Genomic DNA, 26,625 nt, shown 5'->3' with positions numbered 1-26,625 from the left:
GTTTTAAACCTTATTTAAGACATGTCACTCATATTACAATCTTGGAGTATGACTCTAAGACTTGTATTGAAACGAAGTATGACTCGTCTTCTTGATTTAACCATTTCAACAATTCAAGATCCCTTCTTCTTAGTCATAAGAATGCACTAAGACTTTCTTAGAGAACAAATTTTGATATGGTTTCTTAATCATTAAGATGATCACAAAGTCCCATCTTTTCAGATTTGAGAAACTTTTATCCTTCTGCCTAATTTGATTCTTCTTATCCGCTCTGCTATGCATTGAAGCCTTTTCCAATGTCTCAGAGTTACACTTAAGCTTGTAAGTATAATCATATTTACTGAGCTTTAGTAAACTATGACGAATAGCCTTACATCTTTTGTGGTGGACTTAATCAGTGCACATGACTATGTGCTCGATCCCTTAGTCCATTACTTGACTCACACATCCATGTGAATAAGTAATTAGTCTTAATTTTTCCAATACTTGAAAGTTCTCATTCATCATGCTATACAACTCGCATGATTCCAAGTTCCGGTCCAATTGGGACTTTGGATGATGAGAATCTTTCCTATTTGGTAAATTTAGACATTACCACAAATGAAAGAATCAATTTCATATTTCCACTCTTGCTATTAATGGAATCGTATAAGCAACAATTTTCCTCAAATGCCATTGTAAGGATATTTTAAAATAAATAAAATCAAAATTTTCTTTTTATTTTAAAACTATGCGGAAAAACTTATCCTTACAATCCATACGAAAACTTGTTGTTGTCTATTCCTTAGCAATATCTCATAACTCCTAAGAAGTAGCTCAAGAATCCGATCTTCAAACTACGCGATAGAAATCCATCTATGCGATCAGATTCAGCATATTCTTTCTTTAAGTTCCTTTACTTTTCTTTGATTCTTAAAACATTACCATGTGACCCAGTCACATTATGTATCAGGAATCTGAAAATAGAAACTTAACAGAGTTAGAGTAGTGGACTTTTACCTGAAGTAGAGTCAATCTTATTGACTTTAACATCCTTAGGTAAATCAGGCAGCTTCGCAACCAATGCCCCTTCCTTTGGCAATATAAACATATGGACCCTTTGATAATGGTACACGAGACTATCACAGACTTAGACTTTTCTCTTTACCATTTGGTCAACCGAGTTGACTATGGCCGATCCCTTTCCATTGGGAAGAGAATGCTTTTTCTGTATTTCCAGTGTCACCATTGTCAATGTCCATAAAGTTTCAGGAAGTTGATCTTAACAATAGATAAGATCATTAAGGGTCTTATCATAGTCTATTTCATAGGTGTCCCAAAGGAACTCACTATGTGACTTAGAAAGTAATTGAGCCACTAACTTTCTCAAGACTTTGACACCCAACTCTCCCGGCTTGTCAATATGTGACTACATCTCCAAGATGTGATCACACCTAGACCTTGCCTTGCCATTAGGGCTTGAGTGACCTTAAACTTTTTAAGAACTTGTGGGGTAGGGAGAATAATTAGAGGAGGAGAAAGAAGTATGATATCCATGGGACATCATCTTCATTAGGAATGCTTGTTTCAAGAGATTTGAGAAGATCATAAATGTCTAAACCAGACATGTTATGGGAGATATTCAAGATAGTTGATCTTTGAGTCCTTAATATGACACCCAATATGAAAATATTAAGGCTAGGACCCAACAAACTATTTTATAACTTAGAAGAGGTATTTCGTAATCCAAGCTATAAAACAATTTGAAGGTAGGTGAATGACGATTCACCAATTTCCACCAAGATAAACGAAATGTATTATTAGGTTTTAATTGGTTTTGAAACTCCTAGATCTTTTGAGATTCATTGAACTGTTCAATGGCATGTTTCAATCTCGAGTGTGCCCTTCAGGTTTTGTGACTGGGATGCCGAGGATCACAAAACAAGGTGTGAAGTAACCATGCAAATTACTGGGTACCCTTAAGTGTTTATCCCTCAATCGATGTGCCGGTTAACCACACACGCTCCATCGATACTATGATAAACATTAAGTTACCCTTTGCCTACCTTGTTAAATACGAGTTAGTGTGCCGGTTAACCACACGCGCTCCACTAACCGACTCAAACAAAGTGCAAAGTGTAATTTCGTGGATTAGCACCTTTATTCACATTTTTCCTAAGTAACTAAGATTGGGTATTATTAAAAGTTTAGTTACTTAGTATTTATCATTAATACTTTTAATGAAGGGAGAATTATAGTCATGTCAAACCCGTTCGGCTAACGACCCTCCACCAGTCAAGCGAGCAGTGGGTGAGAGTGAACACCCATTAAGTTGCCATTTTATAGGCAACAACCTTATACCCACCTTATAGACCGGCTTCGTGAATGAGGCGTACTAGCGGTAAGACCGACTTTACTCTTATACATATAAATATTATTAACTTATAATATTATAAAGTATAAGGGTTGAATTTTAACTTTTAAAATTCTAAGGGCTAACTTGGAATTAAAGTATTCATAAGAGAAAACTTTACAAATTCCAAAACTTGAGGGCAAGTTTTGAAACTATTCAAAACTAATTAATTCCATAACTTATGTATTTAAAGTAGTTTTAATCCAAAAACTCTTCAAGTTCCATAACTTGTGGACAAATTATGGAAGACTTTAAACTAATAAAGAATTAATCTTTTCTTTATTTTATAACTTATGGAATTAATTAAGGTTACATATTTTATTTATTTATTTATTAATGAAGTGACTCTTGAACCTCCATAACTTAAGGACAAGACTCTTCATCTTTTTTCTAACCTTTGCCAACTTTATGAGTTTTATGAGTCTTTAATGTGACTCTTCATGTAACTTAAGGATAAGTTACACAAACACATTTTATACTCAACTCTTAGATTAATTTGGATTGAAAACAACTTTTTCACTCAACTTTTCTATTAATCTAAGCAACTCATAAGAACAAGATAATTCAAATCAAACTTTTTCATGTAATTAGTCTAACCTTTAAACTAATACAAAACATGAATCTATTGACAATTATCTTGAAAATGGATTAGCATGAACATTACCACATTTAAAAACAAGTTTATAAGTTCAAAACACCTTAGGGTAATGTTCCTAGTCCATTTCTAGCCAAAAACCTCGAAGATATGTTGTCTGGGGTCCAACTCGTCGAGTGCATGAACTCAACTCGGCGAGTTGGATGCATTTTGCCTTGGACTCGTCGAGTCCCTTCATGGACTCGGCGAGTCAGCTGGGCTGACAGCACCAAAACTCGATTTTTCAGCTTCTATTGCAGGTATAACAAGAAAACAAGCCTAGGCTCTGATACCAATGTTGGGTTATGAGCATTCTAACACTCCTAAGTGTACATGCAACCCTAAATACCTTGGATCTATGTTTTCTCTATTATACATGCAAATATGAACATCCAAGGTATTATCCTAATCTAGCATACAAAATAATGGATATAACAAGATAGAATACATACCTCTTTGATAGTGCTTGTCTTCATGAAGCTTGAGTGCTTAGTGCCCCAAGTGTGACACCTCAAATGGTTCACACAACACCATAAGCACTTGGAATAACTTAGAGAGAAATTAGAACACTTCATGAAATCGTCTAGCCCTTCATACATACACATAGTGTTAGTCATTGTCCCGATTTCTTGAGCCATGGGTTTCTTTTATATGGTGGCTATTAGGGTTACACCATGTAACTCATGACTTTACCCATTCCTTATGCTCCATGGATTTTAACCTCCATGGAGTATCCATGGGTCACCCCATGGACTTAGTCCAACATAAGGAATCTTGGATCACAAGCCCACACATATAAGAATGAATGATTTACACAATCAACCCATATATTTAATTAGTCTTCTTTTGATCACTTAATTAATTCCAAATTAATTCTTGATCAATACTAATTAAATAACCTTATTAATATATTAGAACTTATAATATATTAACAAACCTTAAGTGTTATTTCTCTCATTTTAGTCTATCCAAGTGCATGATGCCATGCAACCCAAATGGACCATGCCGGGTCGGGTCAAGTCTTACCAATTATAGTTATGGACTTAGACATTAATCCAACAATAACTGCCATCTCTATCGATTCAATATAGAGGACTTACCATCCTCTCTTTCTTGATCTTATTAGATCAAGATGCCTCCCCAAAAGAGACCTAGCTCAAAGAACAACAACAATCCTTCTTCGCCGCCACCTCCTCCCCAGTTCGACCTAGCATTGCTCTAGACGATGATGACAGCTGCAATGGTAGCAGCTATGTCACAAATGAACCCTACTGGTTCAGGAGGTGGTCCTCAATCTCAAAACCCCGAGGTTAGCCAGGGACACCAAAGAGGGGGTTCCTATAAAGATTTCATGAACGCAAAACCAACATCCTTCAATGGCGCTGGAGGTGTCATTTCCTTATCTCGATGGTTCGAGAAAATCGAGTCCATCTTTGAAATCTGTGCTTGTGCGGAATCTGATAAAGTTAAATTCACGGCTTGTACCTTCGCTGATAAAGCCTTGACTTGGTGGAATGGCCGAGTCAAATCTCTGACCTTACCAGTAGCCAATGCCATGGGCTGGGAAGCCATGAAAGAACTTCTTATTGTCGAATACTGCCCCCGTGGTGAAATGCAGAAATTAGAGCACGAGCTCTGGAACCTGAAGATGAAAGGTTCCGACATTGCTGCATATACTTCTCGATTCGATGATCTCGCACTTCTCTGCCCGGGATTAGTCACTCCTGAGAACAAAAAGATCGAAAGGTTCTTTTGGGGGTTATCTCAACCGACAAAGAGTCATGTTTTAGCTGCTCGTCCGGATACCTATGATAATGCTAAGACTTTAGCTCAAATTCTAGTTAATCACAGCGACGATGTTAAGGAAATCACTACCACTTCTGAGCCGACTCAAAGGAGTGGCGAAAAGAGAAAATTCTGGAAGAAGAAGAAGGGTCAATCTTCTCAAGGATCTTCCAAGAAACAGCAGACGGTAGCAGTACATGCTACTACTACTACCCCTATTGCTGCTGCTTCTGTCATGGGATCCACAGCCCCAACTCCTACCAGTAAATATGCTGGTAACCTCCCTCTGTGTGACAAGTGTAAATACCATCATCATCCTGGTCCTTGCCGAGAACTATCCTGTACCAACTGTGGTAAGAAAGGGCACACAGTTCGATTCTGCAAAACTCCTACCCAATCAACCAACCAATCATCTGGAGCAGGTGTTAGTCAAGCCTGCTACAACTGTGGAGAAGTTGGGCACTTTAAAAGGAACTGTCCCAAGAAGTCAACTGCTGATAACAATGGAAGGATTCTAACCATGGGATGGGAGGAGGCAGTCGCTGATCCCACTGTTGTTTCGGGTACGTTCCTTCTCGACAACTCATATGCTAGTATTCTTTTCGATTCGGGTGCTGAAAGGAGTTTTGTTAGTCATGCATTCAAACATAATCTAAAACCAAATCCTCAACCACTAACTGAAACATTTACCGTCGAGATGGCTAACGGTGAGAAAGAAAGCGCTAACGATGTATTCATAGGTTGTACGCTTACCTTAAATGATCACTCATTTCCTATAGATCTCATGCCCGTTTCCATTAAGAGCTTTGATGTTATCATTGGCATGGATTGGTTGAGTCCCAATCATGCTGATATTCTTTGTTACGAAAAAGCCATTCGTCTCAATCTTCCTTCAGATCAAACTCTCGTAATCTATGGCGATAAACCCAGTTCCAATCTTCATATCATTTCTTATATCAAAGCTCGAAAGCTCCTACGGAAGGAGTGCATTGCATTCTTAGCCCATGTGATCAACGAGAAACAAGAAGTTAGAGACCTCGCGAGCATCCCTGAAGTCTGTAACTTTCCAGATGTGTTTCCCGAATAGCTTCCAGGAATTCCTCCCGAATGTTAGGTCGAGTTCCGTATTGACCTAATTCTTGGAGCTACCCCCGTAGCAAAGTCTCCGTATCGCTTAGCTCCGGTAGAAATGCAGGAGTTATCCAGTCAACTCAATGAGTTGCTCAGTAAAGGATTCATTAGACCGAGTTCCTCACCCTGGGGAGCTCCAGTTTTGTTTGTCAAGAAGAAAGATGGATCCTTTCGGATGTGTATCGACTATCGTGAACTGAACAAGTTAACCGTTAAGAACCGATATCCTCTTCCACGAATAGACGACCTCTTCGATCAACTCCAGGGAGCCATGTAACACCGTGATTTTCAAGACAAAAAATTTTATTTAAATAATCAATTTAATATTAATACACTTGTTTAAAATCTTATTCACATTCGAATTACAAAACATAGTTTCGTTTTTATTATAATAGAAGACCAGGATCCTCCAAAACACAACTCTTTCTTCGGTGTGTACAATCGAACCGTTGCCATCCCGCGTTACTGTAAGAACCTGAAACAACATAACATAAACAACGTAAGCACGAAGCTTAGTGAGTTCCCCAATATACACCTTACGCACGTACGCCTTTCCAGGCCCGGACCTTCCGGTCCACTGCACAATGCCTTCCGGCCCATGAGATAATCGCCTTCCGGCCCATAAGATATTTGCCTTCCGGCCCATAAGATAATTGCCTTCCGGCCCATAAGATAATTGCCTTCCGGCCCATAAGATAATTGCCTTCCGGCCCATACACATATATAACACATAACAAAAATACTCTAACACATAAAGCACATATATCATATATCAACCTGCCTTCCGGCCCGTAACATACTCTAACACATAAAGCACATACATCACATATCATACCTGACCTTTCTGTCACATAATACTTTGCCTTCCGGCCCATATATAAACATGTATATCACGCGTAGCAGCTAACTTTCCATCTATAGCATATAAACATAACACATAACATACTTGACCTTCCGGTCACACAATCAAACCCTTCCGGGTACAGTATAGTGAGAAAACTCACCTCGCGGACGCTGGAAGATAACAACTCCTGAAATCCCTTGCACTTGATCCTCCGAGCTACAAGCTCCCTGTAACATCATATATCTCTTCATTAATACTTCTATCTTCCATGTTAACTGACCCTAAGAATTCGCACCGGTCAACTCTGGTCAACGGCCATCTCAACTGGACTCGGCGAGTACCCTGGCGACTCGGCGAGTCTAGTCGTCCTCACAAATTCCTGAATGTTCCCTTCTACTCGTCGAGTATCCCTCTTGACTCGACGAGGTCCTCGTGGAAGAATCGCGGGGCCACCCCGACTCTACTCGCCGAGTCTGAAGAACGCACTCGGCGAGTCCCAGTAAATCTTCAAGCTACTCGCCGAGTCTGCTCATCTGACTCGGCGAGTCCACGCCATGCAGTCGATCGAACTGCTTCCTGAGATACATATATTCCCGAATAAACAAACATGGGACCTTCTGGACCTCTAAGGGTCCTAATACAAGGTTATAAACATTGGGTAACGACACAACAATCCATCTAATCTCCAAATGGGTTTCATAAACCCTAAATTCGTGTACACATCAAAATAACAGGAATGATCCGAAACATAACCTGAAAACGTACTCTCTGTGTCCCCAAACCTCAGAACTCGACCCCCTTGATCTTCCTTTGGCCAAAATCCTTCCTCTTCTTGCACCACAATTCCTTCAAAGTCAATAATGGGCTTCAAGTTTGCTCTAGATGCCACAGTCGTTTAGGGTTCTCCTCAATCGGCCAAAAGACGTGAACTGACGACATAACAATCCTTATATACGACCCAATACGAAACGGCTAGGGTTTCCGCTGAACAGCGTCGACTCGCCGAGTCCATACCTGGACTCGTCGAGTCCAGTCGCGAACCCGCGACCAAATCTGCGACCCTACTCAGCGAGTCTGGCTCCAACTCGCCGAGTTTCCCCTTTAAACACCCCAAAATGCAATTTAACAATACTTGAGATTTTGGGCTGTTACAATTCTCCCCCACTAGAATTAGACTTCGCCCTCGAAGTCTCACTCTGAAAATAGTTCTGGATGCTGCTCCCGCATCACACGTTTCGGCTTCCCTAAACACTTCCGATATCTTCCAAGGTTGTCACTGAATCAATACCAGAGGTACCTCCTTGTTCCTCAGAGCTTGATCTTCCGATCCTTGATGGCCACTGGCCTCTCGGCGTAACACAGGCTCGCATCCACCTAATCGTTCTCTAGTAGAACCACTGCTGACTCATCTACTACACACCTCTTCAATTGCGACACATAAAAGTGTCATGGATCCATCCCAATTCCGTTGGCAGCTCCAACCGATAGGCCACCTTTCCTACCTTCGCACCTTCACGCAAAGACCCAACATACCGGGGCCCCCACTTACCCCTCTTCCTGGAATACGAAGTCGCTGACCTGAAACACATGCTCGCGACGGCGTCTGTCTGCATAACCTTCCTGTCAACTCTAAACGATCTTTAACCTCTGATTAACCTGATGCATCTGCTCTGTCGACCAAAACACGATCGATGCACTCCACCACTTCCTGCAACCGAGAATTACCCAAGACGCGACTCTGCTCTAAATCTCAATGATCACACGACTTATAAGGCTTATGAAACTCAGAATTACCGGTTCCCCGATCCTAAGCCCACTTTATCCATATCGGAACAACTGAGGGACCCATTCTCAATCTTAGAGCAACTCTCACGAGTTCTCTCCCTGCAAACACCTACCCTGGCTGCATTAGCTCCAACATACCTTTCCCTTCCCTCATTTAGTGAAACCCGCTTGACAACCTTGACACTACTCCCTGTATCACACATGCACTGGATCTGCTCGCAAGGACTCTCGAGTCCATGCATTACCTTTCCTCCACGAACGAGGTTCCGACATCACCTTCCATGCAACAGCTCAAAGGGCGGCATACTAATGCTCTAATGATGGCTGTTAATATGGAACAACTCAACCAATGGTAATTACGTACCGCGGCTTCCTCCGACAGCTAATACACATGCCCGAAACATGTCTTCGAACGTCCGCATCGTTCGCCCTCTCTAAAGTGTCCTCAGATGTCATCATGATAAGCTCCTTTTTCCATATTCCTCTTCAAGACTAAGTACCAGATCAACTTTTGGCTCCACCTCTGAGCCCCCAACGGTCACCCATATCGCAATCCAACTATCCCACTGACTTTTCTCCCCGTGACCACTATCCCGACCCAGTGACACGTAAGTCACAAAATCTTCTTTTCCTCGTGAGAGAAAATACAATCCCACCGAGGTTCGTCTCAACTCTAATCTCTGGTTTCTGCTGTGCCTCTTCCTTGCGTATCGCCCCGCATCTCCCGACTGAGAAGAAGACCCCCGTCTCGCCCCGACCCAACATCCAAGCTCCAAAGACTCAATACCAGGGCTACCCAAACTCGAAACTCTTCCACCTCATACGCTGCTCGAAAATATTCCAACATAAAAATTCTCTTGTCACCCAGTGAGTACTGCAACTCCACGCAGTATCACAACACCCTCTGACTAGTGAGTACTGCGACTCGAACATCCACCACAGACTATGGAGGCAATCAACATAACAAACGCCCCTCTTGCGAAATCCACCCTCTCAAATAATCTCCCCGAATGCCCATACTCGAAGACTCCTACTAAATCCGCAGATACTTGATATGCCACACATCGATTCAATTCGGGATTCCCGAATAACTCCAAAATAAGGATATCATACCCGAATATCCCAGAATACTACCACCACCATTGATCTCCTGCACCCCATAAATAAACCTATATTTTCCCCGCCTTACCACCTTGGTGCATCTAATTTCTCGATTGGAATGCGAGATAACGTTAACGTACGAAATGCGCTGACAATTCTCCAAATCCCTTTTTCCTGACACTCAAAATCCAAACAAGGATACGCATACCGACTCCAGAAGTTGACTGCCCAATCATTCTCTATCTTCTTGCAACAACACCAATCACCTGTCATGAATACGTTCGTTCTCCTCTTCAAGTACTTCCCGCATTAACTCACTCTGACCCCTTAACTCGATCATCGACACCTCTGGTCTCATGATTTCTTACTGCATATCTCTATACTCCGTTTATAACTACTCTTGCCAACTCTTTGTTTTCTACGTACCGCACCCGGTTCTCCCCCACTAGGGTTCGAACCATCACTAGTTAGCATACCATCAACCCACGACTATCTTTCACCAGCGAAATCGTACCTGCTCCAGGAAAGTGCTATGCAACGCCCAATAGTCCCTCTCCTTATGAAGTCAATCAACCCTCTATGCTCTGAACCTCTGGTTAACTCCCAAGAACTTCTCATCACGGCTGTCTCTAATCGTTCCAAATCCCATACCAATCCAACACTAAACATCTGCTCCGCTCGATAACATCTTTGACTCGTAGACTGCACCGCAAAATCATCGTTCCTCTCAGCTCAACTCATTAACCCATATCCAACGCTGGATTTGTCCCAAGAACAGGGACTCACTCTCAACATAGACGAAACTCTCTGCACTGCAAAACTCGACTGAACTCTTCACTGCTACCACTATAACACAACCTGTCCTTCTCAATTAGGTATGGTGTGGTTCTCGACTACCTCAGTCCCAACTGACTGTCTGCTCACGGTAAATCACTGTCTCGCGGCACACCCGCTACCTGATGCTCTGAGGGAAGTCATTATCGATAACTACCTGCAGGGTGTACTCCCAAATCCAAAACTGAAACACCAGACCTCTCGTGTCTTGCACACGAACATAAATGGCACTACCCACCTAGAAGGTGACCTCTCCTCTATCGACCGATTTCTCGACTCAGACCGAAATTCCTCTCCCTTTAACTCCCTACCACCATACCCCAATAGGTACTCGCCTTTCCCCTCAAGGAACGCCTCTCCATCCTCAATCATGGTTCACAGGCCTAAAACCCATAGCATCCGATCTCTACCTCATCGATCCTAACCGGATAACAAGATAGTCACCAACATCATCCACTACGAACTACGATACTCATCCCATGACATCCCTTCTCCATTTGCTTCGGTGCATGGTGCCTGAACCATAGTATTACTCCTCAATCTGTTCCGACGTATGGTACACGAACCATAACATCACTCTGTAATCCGCTCCGATGTATGGTGCTCGAACCACAACATCCATCCTCAATCTGTCCCGATGTATGGTACCCGGACCATAACATCGCTCTGCAGTCCGCTCCGACGTATCGTATTCGAACCATAACATCACTCCTCAATCTGTTCCTTAGGACCTTCAGAATGCTCCCTGTATCAAGTATGGGTCCTCTGCTTTCAGTAGTACGGGCCCATACTACCTGCCACATCTACCCATACTTTCCACACGGACCATCCCAGAGTTCCTAAGTAGCTGATCGACCTGCTCTTTTCACCAATCCCATCTTGCATGCTCGCTCCCCAGCGAAATCCTCTACTCTACCCGCGCACCCATCTTGGCTAGGTTTAATCTCTAGCCCCTTCCGCCGTCCTCCCACTTCTTTGCTATCAGCTGCTGAAGAGTTCCTAATGATGCCAAACATCTACCTCCTGAGTATCGTCATACTCACTTAGTAGCTGTCTCCCATCATCGAGAACTCCACAAAGCACGAAGCAAGCAGCATTCGAGCATCGAAGCATACATAGGACTCCCTAGCTGTGATAGCTCCACCTTCTTGGCTCATCCTCGGAAGTACCACTGTACTCTGTAGCTCTACCCCTCGTGCGTTCTAACTAGATACCCTCACTCATCACATACACACAAAAGCATAACGCACATATAACAACAAACCCTAGGCTAAGGCATCACAAATCAGGCCACTCTAGTCCTAAGATATGAAATTCCTAGCCTGTCTCTAGCATGCAATAATATCTCATAAAGTGCATAATAGATATTTCATAACACAAAAGTAAGGGTATTTTGGGAAATCACCGTTTGGCTCTGGCTGATTGTACACACTGCTCTTTCTTGCTTTCTCTTTGAACTCTTATTCACTTTTAGAAAACCGTTTATTTGAAAACTTTTCTTACTTCCTCAGTTTGAGTCCAGATTTACCCGTAGGCGCGTCCGAATCCCTCAAACCAAGGCTCTGATACCAATTGTAACACCGTGATTTTCAAGACAAAAATTTTTATTTAAATAATCAATTTAATATTAATACACTTGTTTAAAATCTTATTCACATTCGAATTACAAAACATAGTTTCGTTTTTATTATAATAGAAGACCAGGATCCTCCAAAACACAACTCTTTCTTCGGTGTGTACAATCGAACCGTTGCCATCCCGCGTTACTGTAAGAACCTGAAACAACATAACATAAACAACGTAAGCACGAAGCTTAGTGAGTTCCCCAATATACACCTTACGCACGTACGCCTTTCCAGGCCCGGACCTTCCGGTCCACTGCACAATGCCTTCCGGCCCATGAGATAATCGCCTTCCGGCCCATAAGATATTTGCCTTCCGGCCCATAAGATAATTGCCTTCCGGCCCATAAGATAATTGCCTTCCGGCCCATAAGATAATTGCCTTCCGGCCCATAAGATAATTGCCTTCCGGCCCATACACATATATAACACATAACACAAATACTCTAACACATAAAGCACATATATCATATATCAACCTGCCTTCCGGCCCGTAACATACTCTAACACATAAAGCACATACATCACATATCATACCTGACCTTTCTGTCACATAATACTTTGCCTTCCGGCCCATATATAAACATGTATATCACGCGTAGCAGCTAACTTTCCATCTATAGCATATAAACATAACACATAACATACTTGACCTTCCGGTCACACAATCAAACCCTTCCGGGTACAGTATAGTGAGAAAACTCACCTCGCGGACGCTGGAAGATAACAACTCCTGAAATCCCTTGCACTTGATCCTCCGAGCTACAAGCTCCCTGTAACATCATATATCTCTTCATTAATACTTCTATCTTCCATGTTAACTGACCCTAAGAATTCGCACCGGTCAACTCTGGTCAACGGCCATCTCAACTGGACTCGGCGAGTACCCTGGCGACTCGGCGAGTCTAGTCGTCCTCACAAATTCCTGAATGTTCCCTTCTACTCGTCGAGTATCCCTCTTGACTCGACGAGGTCCTCGTGGAAGAATCGCGGGGCCACCCCGACTCTACTCGCCGAGTCTGAAGAACGCACTCGGCGAGTCCTAGTAAATCTTCAAGCTACTCGCCGAGTCTGCTCATCTGACTCGGCGAGTCCACGCCATGCAGTCGATCGAACTGCTTCCTGAGATACATATATTCCCGAATAAACAAACATGGGACCTTCTGGATCTCTAAGGGTCCTAATACAAGGTTATAAACATTGGGTAACGACACAACAATCCATCTAATCTCCAAATGGGTTTCATAAACCCTAAATTCGTGTACACATCAAAATAACAGGAATGATCCGAAACATAACCTGAAAACGTACTCTCTGTGTCCCCAAACCTCAGAACTCGACCCCCTTGATCTTCCTTTGGCCAAAATCCTTCCTCTTCTTGCACCACAATTCCTTCAAAGTCAATAATGGGCTTCAAGTTTGCTCTAGATGCCACAGTCGTTTAGGGTTCTCCTCAATCGGCCAAAAGACGTGAACTGACGACATAACAATCCTTATATACGACCCAATACGAAACGGCTAGGGTTTCCGCTGAACAGCGTCGACTCGCCGAGTCCATACTTGGACTCGTCGAGTCCAGTCGCGAACCCGCGACCAAATCTGCGACCCTACTCGGCGAGTCTGGCTCCAACTCGCCGAGTTTCCCCTTTAAACACCCCAAAATGCAATTTAACAATACTTGAGATTTTGGGCTGTTACAAGCCAGCTACTTTTCAAAGATAGACCTTCAATCAGGGTACCATCAGTTACGAGTCCAGGAAAATGATGTTTCTAAAACAGCTTTTAGGACTCGGTATGGACACTACGAGTTCGTAGTGATGCCCTTTGGTCTAACCAATGCACCGGCTGTGTTCATGGACCTGATGAACCGAGTGTGCTGTCCTTTCTTAGACAAATTCGTCATTGTATTCATTGACGACATCCTCGTCTACTCCCGAAGCGAAGAAGACCACAAGCAACACTTGAGGCTAGTGTTGGAGACCCTTAGATCCGAAAAGCTATACGCGAAATTTTCCAAATGTGAATTCTGGATACGGAAGGTAACTTTCCTCGGTCACGTGGTAAGCGAGGAGGGTATTCATGTAGATCCTTCCAAGATTAAAGCGATAGAGAATTGGTCGGCACCGAAAACACCCACAGAAATTCGTCAATTCTTAGGTTTCGCCGGCTACTATCGACGATTCATTCAGAACTTTTCCAAAATCGCCAAACCTTTAACCACTCTAACACAGAAAGGTGTACCCTTCTGTTGGAGTGATAAACAAGAAACTGCATTCCAAACGTTGAAGAGAGCCTTATGCAGCGCACCTGTTCTGTCTCTGCCTGAAGGGACAGAGGACTTCGTTGTCTACTGCGATGCGTCTAATCAAGGTTTAGGCTGTGTGCTTATGCAAAGAGGAAAGGTGATTTCCTACGCCTCAAGACAGCTGAAAGCACACAAGGTCAACTATAATACACATGACTTGGAACTAGGAGCAGTAGTCTTTGCATTGAAGATTTGGAGACATTATCTCTACGGAACCAAGTGCACGATCTTCACTGATCACAAGAGCCTGCACCACATCTTTAATCAGAAAGACTTAAACATGAGGCAACGGCGATGGGTAGAATTACTCAGTGATTATGAGTGTGAAATCCGTTACCACCCCGGCAAGGCCAATGTGGTAGCAGATGCCCTTAGCCGAAAGGATAGTGCAGGCCACAAAGTGAAGAACCTGACGATGACCATCCATTCCAACTTACCCATACAAATCCGAGAAGCCCAGTTAACAGCCCTCAAACCCGAGAACATGTCAAATGAAGCCTTGAGAGGAATGGAAAAGAAACTTGAGATCAGAGGTGACGGAGTTCACTGTTTTATGGATCGAATCTGGAATCCCAAGTCCGAAGGATTCAGGGAAATAGTCATGGAAGAAGCGCACATAACCAAATACTCTGTTCACCCGGGTTCAGACAAGATGTACCTGGATCTCAAGAAACAATACTGGTGGCCAAACATGAAAGCTGAGATAGCTACATTCATGGGCAAGTGTCTGACTTGCGCCAAAGTCAAAGTCAAACATCAGAAACCTTCAGGTCTGCTCCAACAGCCCGAGATCCCTGAGTGGAAATGGGAGATGATTACCATGGACTTCATCACCAAACTACCCAAGTGTTCTAGTGGGTACGATACCATTTGGGTAATTGTCGATCGTTTGACAAAATCCGCTCACTTCATTCCAATCAAAGAATCATACAAGATGGAAAGACTCGCGCGAATGTACATCCAGGTGGTGGTATGTCTACACAGTGTACCTGTATCCATTATCTCTGATCGAAATAGCATGTTTACCTCCACATTCTGGCAGTCCCTCAAGAAAGCCCTTGGAACCAAACTAGATATGAGCACGGCGTATCATCCTCAGACCGATGGACAGAGTGAGAGAACAATCTAAACCCTGGAGGACATGCTTAGGGCATGTGTCATTGATTTTGGAAAGTCGTGGGACACACATCTATCCTTGATCAAATTCTCATACAACAACAGTTACCATACCAGCATTAGGGCTGCTCCGTTTGAAGCCCTATACGGTTGTAAGTGCAGATCCCCTCTGTGCTGGGCAGAGGTGGGGGATACACAGTTAGCCAGGAGTCGAGTCCCCGACAGTGCTCTCACTGGTCCTGAAATCATCCGCGAAACCACCGAAAAGATCATTCAAATCCGTAACCGACTGAAAGCCTCACGAGATCGCCAAAAGAGTTATGCTGATAATCGTCGGAAACCACTAGAATTCCAGGTTGGAGACCGTGTTCTGTTGAAGGTCTCGCCCTGGAAAGGCACTGTACGCTTTGGCAAGCGTGGAAAACTTAATCCAAGGTACATTGGACCCTTCGAGATCCTCTCCAGGATCGGTCCAGTTGCCTATAAACTTCATTTACCTCATGAACTCAGTAACATTCATCCTGTCTTCCATGTTTCAAATCTCAAAAAGTGCCTATCCGATGAAACCCTAACAATTCCCATAGACGAGATCGAGATCAATGAAAACCTTAACTTTGTGGAGGAACCGATCGAAATCATGGATCGAGAAGTCAAACGTACAAAGAAAAGTCGCATCCCGTTAGTGAAGGTTCGCTGGAATGCCAAGCGAGGACCGGAATTCACTTGGGAACGGGAAGATTCAATGAAATAGAAGTATCCACAACTCTTTCAAGATCCATGATTTGTATCTTGTCTTGTGTTTTAAACTTTGAATTTCGGGACGAAATTCCCTTTAACGGGGGGATAATGTAACAACCCAAAATTTCCATATCATTTCATGTAACTCTTTTGTAGTTCAATTCACGCAACCAATCATAGTTTCCAAATTCGATTTCCGATCTTCCGTTTATTTAAGTCATTACTGGTACGTATTTAAAATGACTTAATGGGTGTCTTAATACATTTAGAAAACATTTTAACACCCAATTTTAGTGATCGGAATATTTCTAGAATTTGTTGTATCGGGTTACAGCAACTCAATCGGGTACGACCAAAAGCCTCGTCTAACGCCAGTATCGGGTAGAATTCCACCGTGTTCAGGTTTTAGAACCTATATAAACATGTTTAAGCCTCCATTTGAAGCCTTTGGTCAATTTCTCATTTAACTCTCCCAACCTCTCTCCTCATCCAAATTCAAAGGTCCAAAACTAAGATTTAAGACTTCCAATCAAAGAGGTAACACCCCTAACTTGTTATTCAACCTCTTTAGCCTTCAAATTGATGTTTAAATTATGTTTTGGGACCAAGAACTTGAGTTTACGGCCAAGGAACAAGCTTGGGCGGTAAGCTCCTAAAGATGGGGTTTTTAAGCCCTAAAACCCCTCCTAAGCAATGTTGGACATTAGATATGGCTTAATGACTTAATGGAAAGGACTTATAACATTTAAAACATAAAATTTGAGCCCTTTGAAGGAGTTTACGGCCAAGGCATAAGCTTGGGCCGTAAACTCATGTTCATGGGGTTTTTGAGCCAAATAACCCTTCCAAATCATAGTTGGGACTTAGATATGACCTTAAGGCTTGCAAATCTAGACTTGGAACACTTTAAACATGAATTTTGGGGGAAAAAAGTGAGTTTACGGCCAAGGCATGTGCTTGGGCCGTAAACTCCACTTAAAAGGGGATTTAATGCCTTAAAACATGTCCAAATGCCTTAAAACTCAACCAATGGCCTTGTGGTAAAATCTAGATGCATCTAAAAATAGTTTAAGGGCTTTAAACACATCAAAAATGTCATTTATAGGAGTTTACAGCCTAGGAACATACCCTTGGCCGTAAACTCATAAAACTTGTTAAATGATGCATCAAATACACTCAAATGGCTTGCATAAATTTCTAGAATCACATGTGATTGTTTTTAAGCATCAAAAACTAACTTTTCATGGGTATAATAGAGTTTACAGCCTTAGAACATGCCTCTAGGCCGTAAACTCCAAAAAGTGTGTTAAATGATGTTCTAAATTCATAATAAGGCTTGCAAAATTAACTAGAATCACATGTGATTGTCCTTTGAAGCTCAAATCAATTTTCCTTGGCCATAGGTGAGTTTACGGCCGTAAACTCTTATGGTGTGGCTGTAAACTCCCATTTAAGTGTTAAAATTTCATACAATCAATTCCAAGGCATTTTAGAAATCCATTCCAACAATCCCCATGTCCATTTAAGCCATTAAACACTCAAAACTACACCAACAAGAGTTTACGGCCGTAAACTCATGTGTGTGTGTGTGTTCTATGGATGTAAACTCCTTAAAATGTTTACTCTTGGGGACTAAACTCAAGTCCCAAGTCCCTAGTGCCATTACACGTCCGAAGATGTCACCCGGGTCACTCCAAACGCTCGTTTTGAGGTGTTTAACCTCATTGGAGTGTAATGTTCCATATGATTAGTGAATGTATCCCTAATTGTATATATATATGGACATTATTTCATTTTACATAGGGACATCGCGAGTAATCAAACCCCGAACCAACGTCTAGTATTCAAAACCGACATGTTTCCGAGTCCGGTGAGTTCATACCCCTACCCTTTTTCACTGTTTTCACTGTTTTCAGGGGGGAACACAAGCAAAGTACAAGGGAATTATTGTACTCAAAACATGTTTTCAAATGTGTGTTTCATATTTCATATGCTTTTATTATTGATTACCATAACTGATAACCAATTGAACATGCAGATCACGTAACATATATTTGTGAAATAGGTCTTTAAACTGTTACGTTTTACATATATTTCACAAATGGATTTCCATATTTTATCAGTTAAAAGCATAACATTAAACATTTGAATAATACCTGTACACTTTTTTGTCCTCGGTAACACTCCACACATGTACGCGAGTGGAGGACTATTATATTATTACTAGTAAATTTGTTAATCCTGTATAATTGGAGACACGTCCTCGGCGAACACTCCACCGAGATACGCGAGTGGAGGACTACACCCATAACCAGAATCTCTGGTATTTAGAGAGCGTGACTTGAGTGTATAGATCTATACGGGGATGACTACCCCACACCTGGCTGCTAGCTACAGCCGAACCGAAATGGTTCAAGGGTGATGAAAGTCATAAGTATGTGGACTACTTATTGCCACATGTGGACTACTTATTGCCACAGGTTTCAGTCTATTGTATGGTTATGGAACTCGCAATTAGGATAACAAAGATTGACTTATAGTAATAATGAACCACTTTATACATCCTTTACATCTTTTACATCTTTTACATCCTTCACGTACTGTAACTAACATGCAGGAAAGTACGGGACTTTCCTGGGGAAAACATGAAATCTAACCACGTTTACATCTTTTACATCTTTAACATCGTTCACATTAGAAACCAACAAGCAGGAAAGCATGGGGCTTTCCTGGGTAACACTTACATAACTAGAAAGAGCATCAAAATGGATAACATTACATCTTTTACAATTGGTAACATACAATAAGGATAGTATGGGACTTTCCTGGTAATACATGATAAGTAAACAGAACAGTTTAACAAATCGGATAACCAAACTATACATTTTCACATGAGTAGATATGTTTTCAGTGTACAAACTTACTATACCTTACGTTTGTGAAACAACAATCAACTTTAAGAAAATATGGGATTTTCTTGGTATACATAACATTTCAGAAACAGAAAGGAAACTCGAAACATTTTCACAAACAAAAACCGCTTATGAACTCACCAGCTTTATGTTGATTTTCAAACCGCTTGTGTTCTCAGGTCAGCGTTAGAACAGGTACCCGAAGATCCTTTTTTCTTGAAGACGGTGTGCATGAAGATCTGTTTCTTTTGTTTATATATATTATGTATCACAACTGTACAAACTTTACTTTTGAAATAACTGTAAAACTTTCTTATGTAATGTAATGGTTGCTTTACTTTACTTACTATGTGCATTGGATTTGATACTCAAAGTGGAGTCAACCCCGGAAATGTTTCCGCCTTAGGTTTTCGGGGTGTGACAACTTGCGCAACCATTTCACATAGATACTACAGGAAGTATATCATTACTTGCTGATAAAATCTATAGGGATTGTGTCATAGAAATTGAAGGCTATAATTTTCTTGCTAACCTAATCCCTATCTCCTTGCCCAATTTCGATATTATTCTCGGCATGGATTGGTTATCAAAGAACCATGCAGAACTTTTGTGTTACGAAAAGATGGTACGCATTCCTATTGAAGGGGAAGATCCTATTCATATCTCTGGTGAACAAAGAATCTTAAAAATAATCTCTTTCTTCAAAGCTCGTAAATTCATATCGAAAGGTTGTCCTATTTATCTGACCTATACAGTTGACATCTCAAGAAAGGAGAATAAAACTTTAAATGATATTCCCATTGTTAACGAATATCCCGATGTTTTCCTCGATGATCTGCCTGGACTTCCTCCGGACAGACAAGTAGAATTCTGAATTGACCTTGTGCCCAGTGCTGCTCCAATCGCAAAGACTCCTTATCGTCTTGCACCAGCCGAAATAAAAGAAATGATGATCCAACTACAGGAATTACTTGACAAAGGCTTTATTCGACCGAGTACCTCTCCCTGGGGTGCTCCAGTATTGTTTGTCAAGAAGAAGGACGGATCGATGCGAATGTACATTGATTATCGTGAGCTAAATAGGGTGACTATTAAGAATAAGTACCCACTACCTCGCATCGATGATTTATTCGATCAACTTCATGGTGTTAGCTATTTCTCAAAAACTGATTTGAGATCTGGCTATCATCAGTTGAAAGTACAAGAGCAAGATGTACCGAAGACTGCTTTCCGTACTCGTTATGGGCATTTCGAATTCCTTGTCATGCCATTCGGTTTGACAAATGCTCCTGCTGTATTCATGGATATGATGAATCGAGTGTGCCGTCCAATGCTCGATAAGTCTGTCATCGTATTCATCGACGATATTCTAATCTATTCCAAATTTGAATCCGATCATGCCATTCATATTCGTGAAATCCTAGAACTCCTTCGAAAGGAGAAACTTTATGCTAAATTCTCGAAAAGTGAATTTTGGCTCCGTCAAGTTTAATTTCTCGGCCATATTATTTCCAGTAACAGTGTATCTGTAGATCCCATCAAAATCGAAGCCATTTAAAATTAGGAAGTGCCTCATAATGCTTCCGAAATTCGTAGTTTCTTAGGTCTCGCGGGATATTACCGGAGATTCATTAAAGACTTTTCTCGTATAGCCGTACCCCTCACAAGCCTTACACGGAAGGAAGTGAAGTTCGAATGGGGTGAAGTTCAAGAAAAAGCTTTCTCAACTCTAAAAGATCTCTTAACTTATGCTCCCATCTTATCACTCCCAGAAGGTGATGATGATTTCTCTATATATAGCGGTGCTTCAAGATTGGGACTCGGTTGTGTGTTGATGCAGCGTGGTAAAGTAATAGCCTATGCCTCAAGACAACTGAAAGATTATGAAAAGAATTATCCCACCCATGATCTTGAACTCATTGCAGTAGTATTTGCCCTAAAACTTTGGAGGCATTACCTTTTTGGTACGAAATGCTAATTATTCACCGACCACAAGAGTCTCAAGTATATATTCAGTCAGCAAACTTTGAATATGAGACAACAACAAGCCATGGAGCTAATCAAGGACTATGATTGCGAAATCCTGTACCATCCTGGAAAGGCTAATGTGGTTGCAGATGCACTTAGCAGGAAAGTTTATCGTAATAGTATGTGTTATACTATTACTCACACTACGGTGAAGTTCACCATTCTTGATGAACTAGAGAAGTGGCAAGTTGAAGCCTTAAAGCCAGAAAATGTAAAGAAGGAAGGAATGGTACATTATGCCGATGTTTTACTTGACGATCCACGAGGATTAAAGGTATTTAAGAATCGGCTATGGATTCCAAAAATTGGTGGTTTAAGAAAGAAGATTTTAGATGAAGCTCATAAATCTAAGTTATCAATACATCCTGGCACAAGTAAAATGTACTATGATGTAAGAGTTGATTATTGGTGGCTTGTATTAAAGAGAGACATTGGAAGATATGTACAGGAATGCTTAGTATGCTTACAAGTCAAAACAGAACACCAAAAGCCTTATGGAACTCCAGAAAGCCTTAGTGTTCCTGTATGGAAGTAGGAAGAGCTGTCTATGGATTTTATTACCAAATTGCCAAAGACTGCTAGACAGAATGATAACATTTGGGTAATCGTCAACCTTCTGACTAAGAGTGCACATTTTCTCGCTATGCGTGAAATGGCTCCAATGGAGAAATACGCACAGGTATACTTGGATGAAATTATTACAAGACATGGTGTGCCACTAAAGATCATTTCCGATCGCGATACTCGCTTCACTTCTCACTTTTGGGCGAGTATGCAACGCAAATTAGGATCTCGAGTTGCTCTCAGTACCGCTTATCATCCTCAGACAGATGGTCAGACAGAGAGAACAATCCAGACAGTAGAAGATATGCTTCGTGCATGAGTTTTGGAGTTCGGTGGTAATTGGGATAAATACTTACCGCTTGTCAAATTTTCGTATAATAACAGTTACCACACTTCAATCAAAATGCCACCATATGAAGCATTATATGGTCGCAAATGTCGTACGCCATTATGTTGGCGTGATGTAGGACAGAAGATCCTTGGAGGCCCTGAAATGATTCAACACACCACCGACAAGATTCAAATCGTACGAGAAAGAATGAAAGCGGCCCAGGATCGACAGAAGTCCTTTATGGAAAAGAGAAGACGACCTATAGAATTTCAAGTGGGTGATTTCGTAATGCTGAAGGTATCCCCATGGAAAGGCCTTATGCGATTTGGTAAGAAAGGAAAGTTGAGTCCTAGATTTGTTGGTCCTTTCAAAATCATCCAGAGAATTGGAAAGCAAGCTTACCGCTTAGAATTGCCTGAAGATTTGGCGGGTATTCATGATGGGTTTCATGTAAGTTATCTGCGCAAATGCTTGAGCATCTACGATGAGACAGTTCCATTATCCGAAGTTAAATTGGATAGTAAGTTAAGATATGTAGAAAAGCCTGATGAAATCGTGAATGAAAGAACAACTAAGCTACGCAATAAAGAAGTAGAATTGGTGCTTGTCAAGTGGAAACACCATCGTGGCCCAAACTATACTTGGGAGAATAAGAATGAGATAAAAGCAAAATATCCCCATTTATTTTAATCGATGTAATTTCGGGGACGAAGTCCTCAAAAGGAGGAGGTATTTGTAACATACACGTTTTAAAATCGTCTTTTGTAATAAATAAAATTGTGAAATATTATGTAAAACTGAGTGTCGAGCTCTAACAGATGGTTTTTACTAGAAATGAAGTAAAACTATGTTTAGAATCACTCAGAAAATATTGGAAGTCTTATGAGATTCCAATTAAAAGTCAAATAGTGAAATTTAGCGAAAATATGAAATTTTAAATAAGTAAAATTTTATTATTTGATGTTGTAGAGAATCTCGTTAGAAATTTGTAGGCGAAAACCTCGTCACAATCCGAGTTATAACGAAGAAGTTATGACCAACCGAAGATCCGCGACATAACCGGCGCGGCGCCGAATGACGTAAAAAGTGAGTTTTTTTGATAAACTACTTCTTAGCCTTAGTAATCTAAATTAAAGTCGTAGTATTCGTTAAACCGAGAAATTCGATAAAAAGAACGCTAAAATCTGACTTCGTATGAGAAATGTTATGATTTTTTAAAGTTTCAACTTAGCAGTAGATAGCTAAAAACTCGAATTTTAGATCGAGCGATATTTTACCGATACATCCTAAACGAGAATTGAAGGTCTCATCATATGTAATACAACGGTAAAAAGTCTGACAAAAACGGATGTCGGATGAAGAAGTTATGAATTTATAACAGATTTTCCTGTCCCGATCTGTTAAAAATAATAATATTAAAATTAAAGTCAAAATTAGCCGACGAAGTCTAAACGAAAGTTGTAGAACGTGATTCTAGCTACGTGTGCATATAAAGAATGTCAAAAACGAAGCTCGTATGCGAAAGTTATGGATTTTAGAAGTTCATGGCCCAAAAACCGAGAAAACTCGCATGAACAGTACCGACCACATCACCTTCGCACGAAGCAGCAGCGTCACCGGAGACGTGGCCGAATGCAAACTCAGCAGGTGTCACAAGGGGATTCGCCGAGGCCGAGGTCCAGCAGGAAGGGGACACGTCTCGCATCGCTGGCCAGTCCGACGCGAGACACGTCTCGCCTTCTCGCCTCGCTCCCGTGCCACATACGAGCCTCGCAGTGGCCTCGTGGCCTTCGCCCCTCCTGCCAGATGTCCGCAGCTCGCAGGTGCCACGCCTTTCTTCCGTGTCCGAACCTCGCAGGTACTACGTGGAGCCTCCCTAGCCAAGCACCCCTCGGACTCGCACCCTATAAATAAGAGGGATGCGAGATTTGCCGACTAACTTTGAAAAGTTGATACTTTTAGCCCCTCTTTCCATATTTTCTTCATATTAACTTTCCCCGAAGCCCCGAAATCAATTTTAGCACCCAAAACACATCCCAAGACCCCCGAGAAGCCTGGAAAATTTTATCTTTTTGGTTTTGAAGCCCTACCTTCGCAGAGCCCGATTTTAAAACAAACTCCCGGTTTTCAACATAGAAAGGCATATTTAAAGCCGAAGTGCTGTCCAAATTACTATTTTAACCCCCGGTTAACTTAAGGTGAGTTCAATATATAGAAACAATTGTATGTTATGTGTTATATGTGCTATGTGCTTTTCAGTATTATCATTCTGAGTTATTTTCTTGTGTTATTCGCTATGTTTATAGCAATGGTAATACCTTTGACCATGTGATCAGTGAAAGGACTTAGATTCACATTGGTACTAGTACGTAGCCTCTGGCCATGTAGAGCATGTCTCCGTAAGAGAATGACTTCTATTCTATGGCATTGGCATATGGTTAGACAGGACTATAAGCCTGAAATCTAACAAGATGTTAATCAGAAATTGCATGTCTTCTATGCCAATTGGGCCAAAGCTTTATTGATGTATATCAAGAATTGAAAAGAATATCTTTGAATAATGTCTATGATTGATATGAACGCTTGTTACATGATCTCACATACATCTTGTTGTTCCTCTTTACCTTGTCACATTGAAGTATATATATATATATATATATATATATATATATATATATATATATATATATATATATATATATATATGGCATAACATTATATTGTATCTATTTTTGAACTCACTAAGCGTCACCGCTTACCCTATCAATGTTTAACAATTGCAGGTGATAAATAAATAGTATGTTTACATACTAATGAAAGATGTAGAATAGTTTGTAATAGTAATTATGTACTACTTTTTATGTTTGTATAAATTACAATATCCTTGGTAGTTATGTAATATATATAACACATTGTAATAGAAGGTTTGTATCCAATAGTTTGTAAATCCTTTATATCAATGTAAAATATTGCTTTTATGAATATGCAAATAGCATGTTTTGGAGTAATGATAATGTGAAATATGAAAGTTTGGGTCTTTCAAAAATACGAAAGTTGGGGTCTTTCATGATTGCAGTTGTTAAAAGGCCTTCGTTGATGTATGTAGTGATCAATGTATTGTACAAGGAGACAAAAGGTTTCATTCCTATACCTTGCATTTCATCGAACACTTTGAATGCATTCTCTAGTTTCCCTAATTGAACATAAGCATTCATCACCATGTTGAGAGTGAACACATTGATTGTGATCTTGGATTATCTCATTTGGTTGTAAAACGGTAATGCGATGTCTGCTCGATTGAAACTAAGCAGTGAAGTCATTTACATGTTACATGATTCAATGGTGGGAAGAAATCCATATTCCTTCATACGACAAAATGTATCTGTTGCATTCCTGAACTGCTTCATATGTGCCTACATTTTGAAAAGGGCATCGAAAACACGAGGAGTGGAATCACACATTTGATAACAGTGAAGAACAGCATCGAAGAGCTTAGAATGGAGGTTTACATCACAAAAACAAGAACCGGTGATCTTCTTTAAAATGGATTCAGCCGACACAAATTTACGATTCTTGGTGAGAATGTGGATGATGATGGAATTTGTTTCGAGGGTGAGTAAACTAGGGTTGTGAAGCTCAATCCATTTGAATAATTTTAGGGAAATGATGTAGCTGGTTTGAAGTTCACTCGTAATGACTTAGATTTGGTTCATAATTTATCTAGCTTAGCCCAATCAGAGTAAAGAAGATGACTGTGAGCTATGTTGATGTAAACAAGATCTTGACCTTTGGGTTCAACGGTAGTTCTAACTGTGAGCTATGTTGATGTAAACAAGATCTTGACCTTTGGGTTCAACGGTAGTTCTATGGGGTATTGGAATAGGACTCCATTTACTTCTAAAGAGATAAGAATTAGGGTTTTTCATGGATGAATCAAGCAGAGTTGAAATGGGTTTTATATATATATATATATATATATATATATATATATATATATATATATATATATATATATATATATATATATATATATATATATATATATATATATATATATATATTTAATGGAAAAAAATGGAGAAATAAAATATATGAAATAATAATGATTTTGAACCAACAAAACTTAAGCCAGCCTCTTTACATGCTATGCAATGGTTGTCATCATCATGTGGGACCCATCAAGAGAGTGGACAAAGTTAGGAGGAAAGGTTGTTCTTTGTCTTTTCACCATCACCTTATATAACAAAAAAAAGTTATTTTTCTTGAATTTAGCATAATAAAGAAAAGGTTGCAGATATAACCTTATCGGTTTTTCGTTGTAGTGTCAAAACTTGAAGAGATGTCTTAATCTACATATTTAAAAAAAAAAAAAAAAAAAAAAAACAACAACAACAACAACAAAAATGTTTTGGTTCAAATTAGCAAAAAAGCCAAAATACAGGGACTTTAATTTACAATTTGACATACTAAAAGAACACACAAGCTGTCTTCCTAATTTGCGGT

General features: G+C 40.7%; 1 pseudogene; it reads right to left on the bottom strand.

Moving 5' to 3' along the window:
• The window catches only part of LOC145029826 (uncharacterized), a 38,661-nt pseudogene that overhangs the window by 11,808 nt on the left and 228 nt on the right, over positions 1–26,625 (bottom strand).

This window comes from Lactuca saligna, chromosome 2 (genome assembly GCF_052625555.1).
Source record: "Lactuca saligna cultivar CGN05327 chromosome 2, ASM5262555v1, whole genome shotgun sequence".
In the NCBI taxonomy this organism is placed as follows: Eukaryota; Viridiplantae; Streptophyta; class Magnoliopsida; order Asterales; family Asteraceae; genus Lactuca; species Lactuca saligna.
Note: the sequence above shows the minus strand (reverse complement) of the source record. Positions and strands in the feature narration are given on the sequence as shown.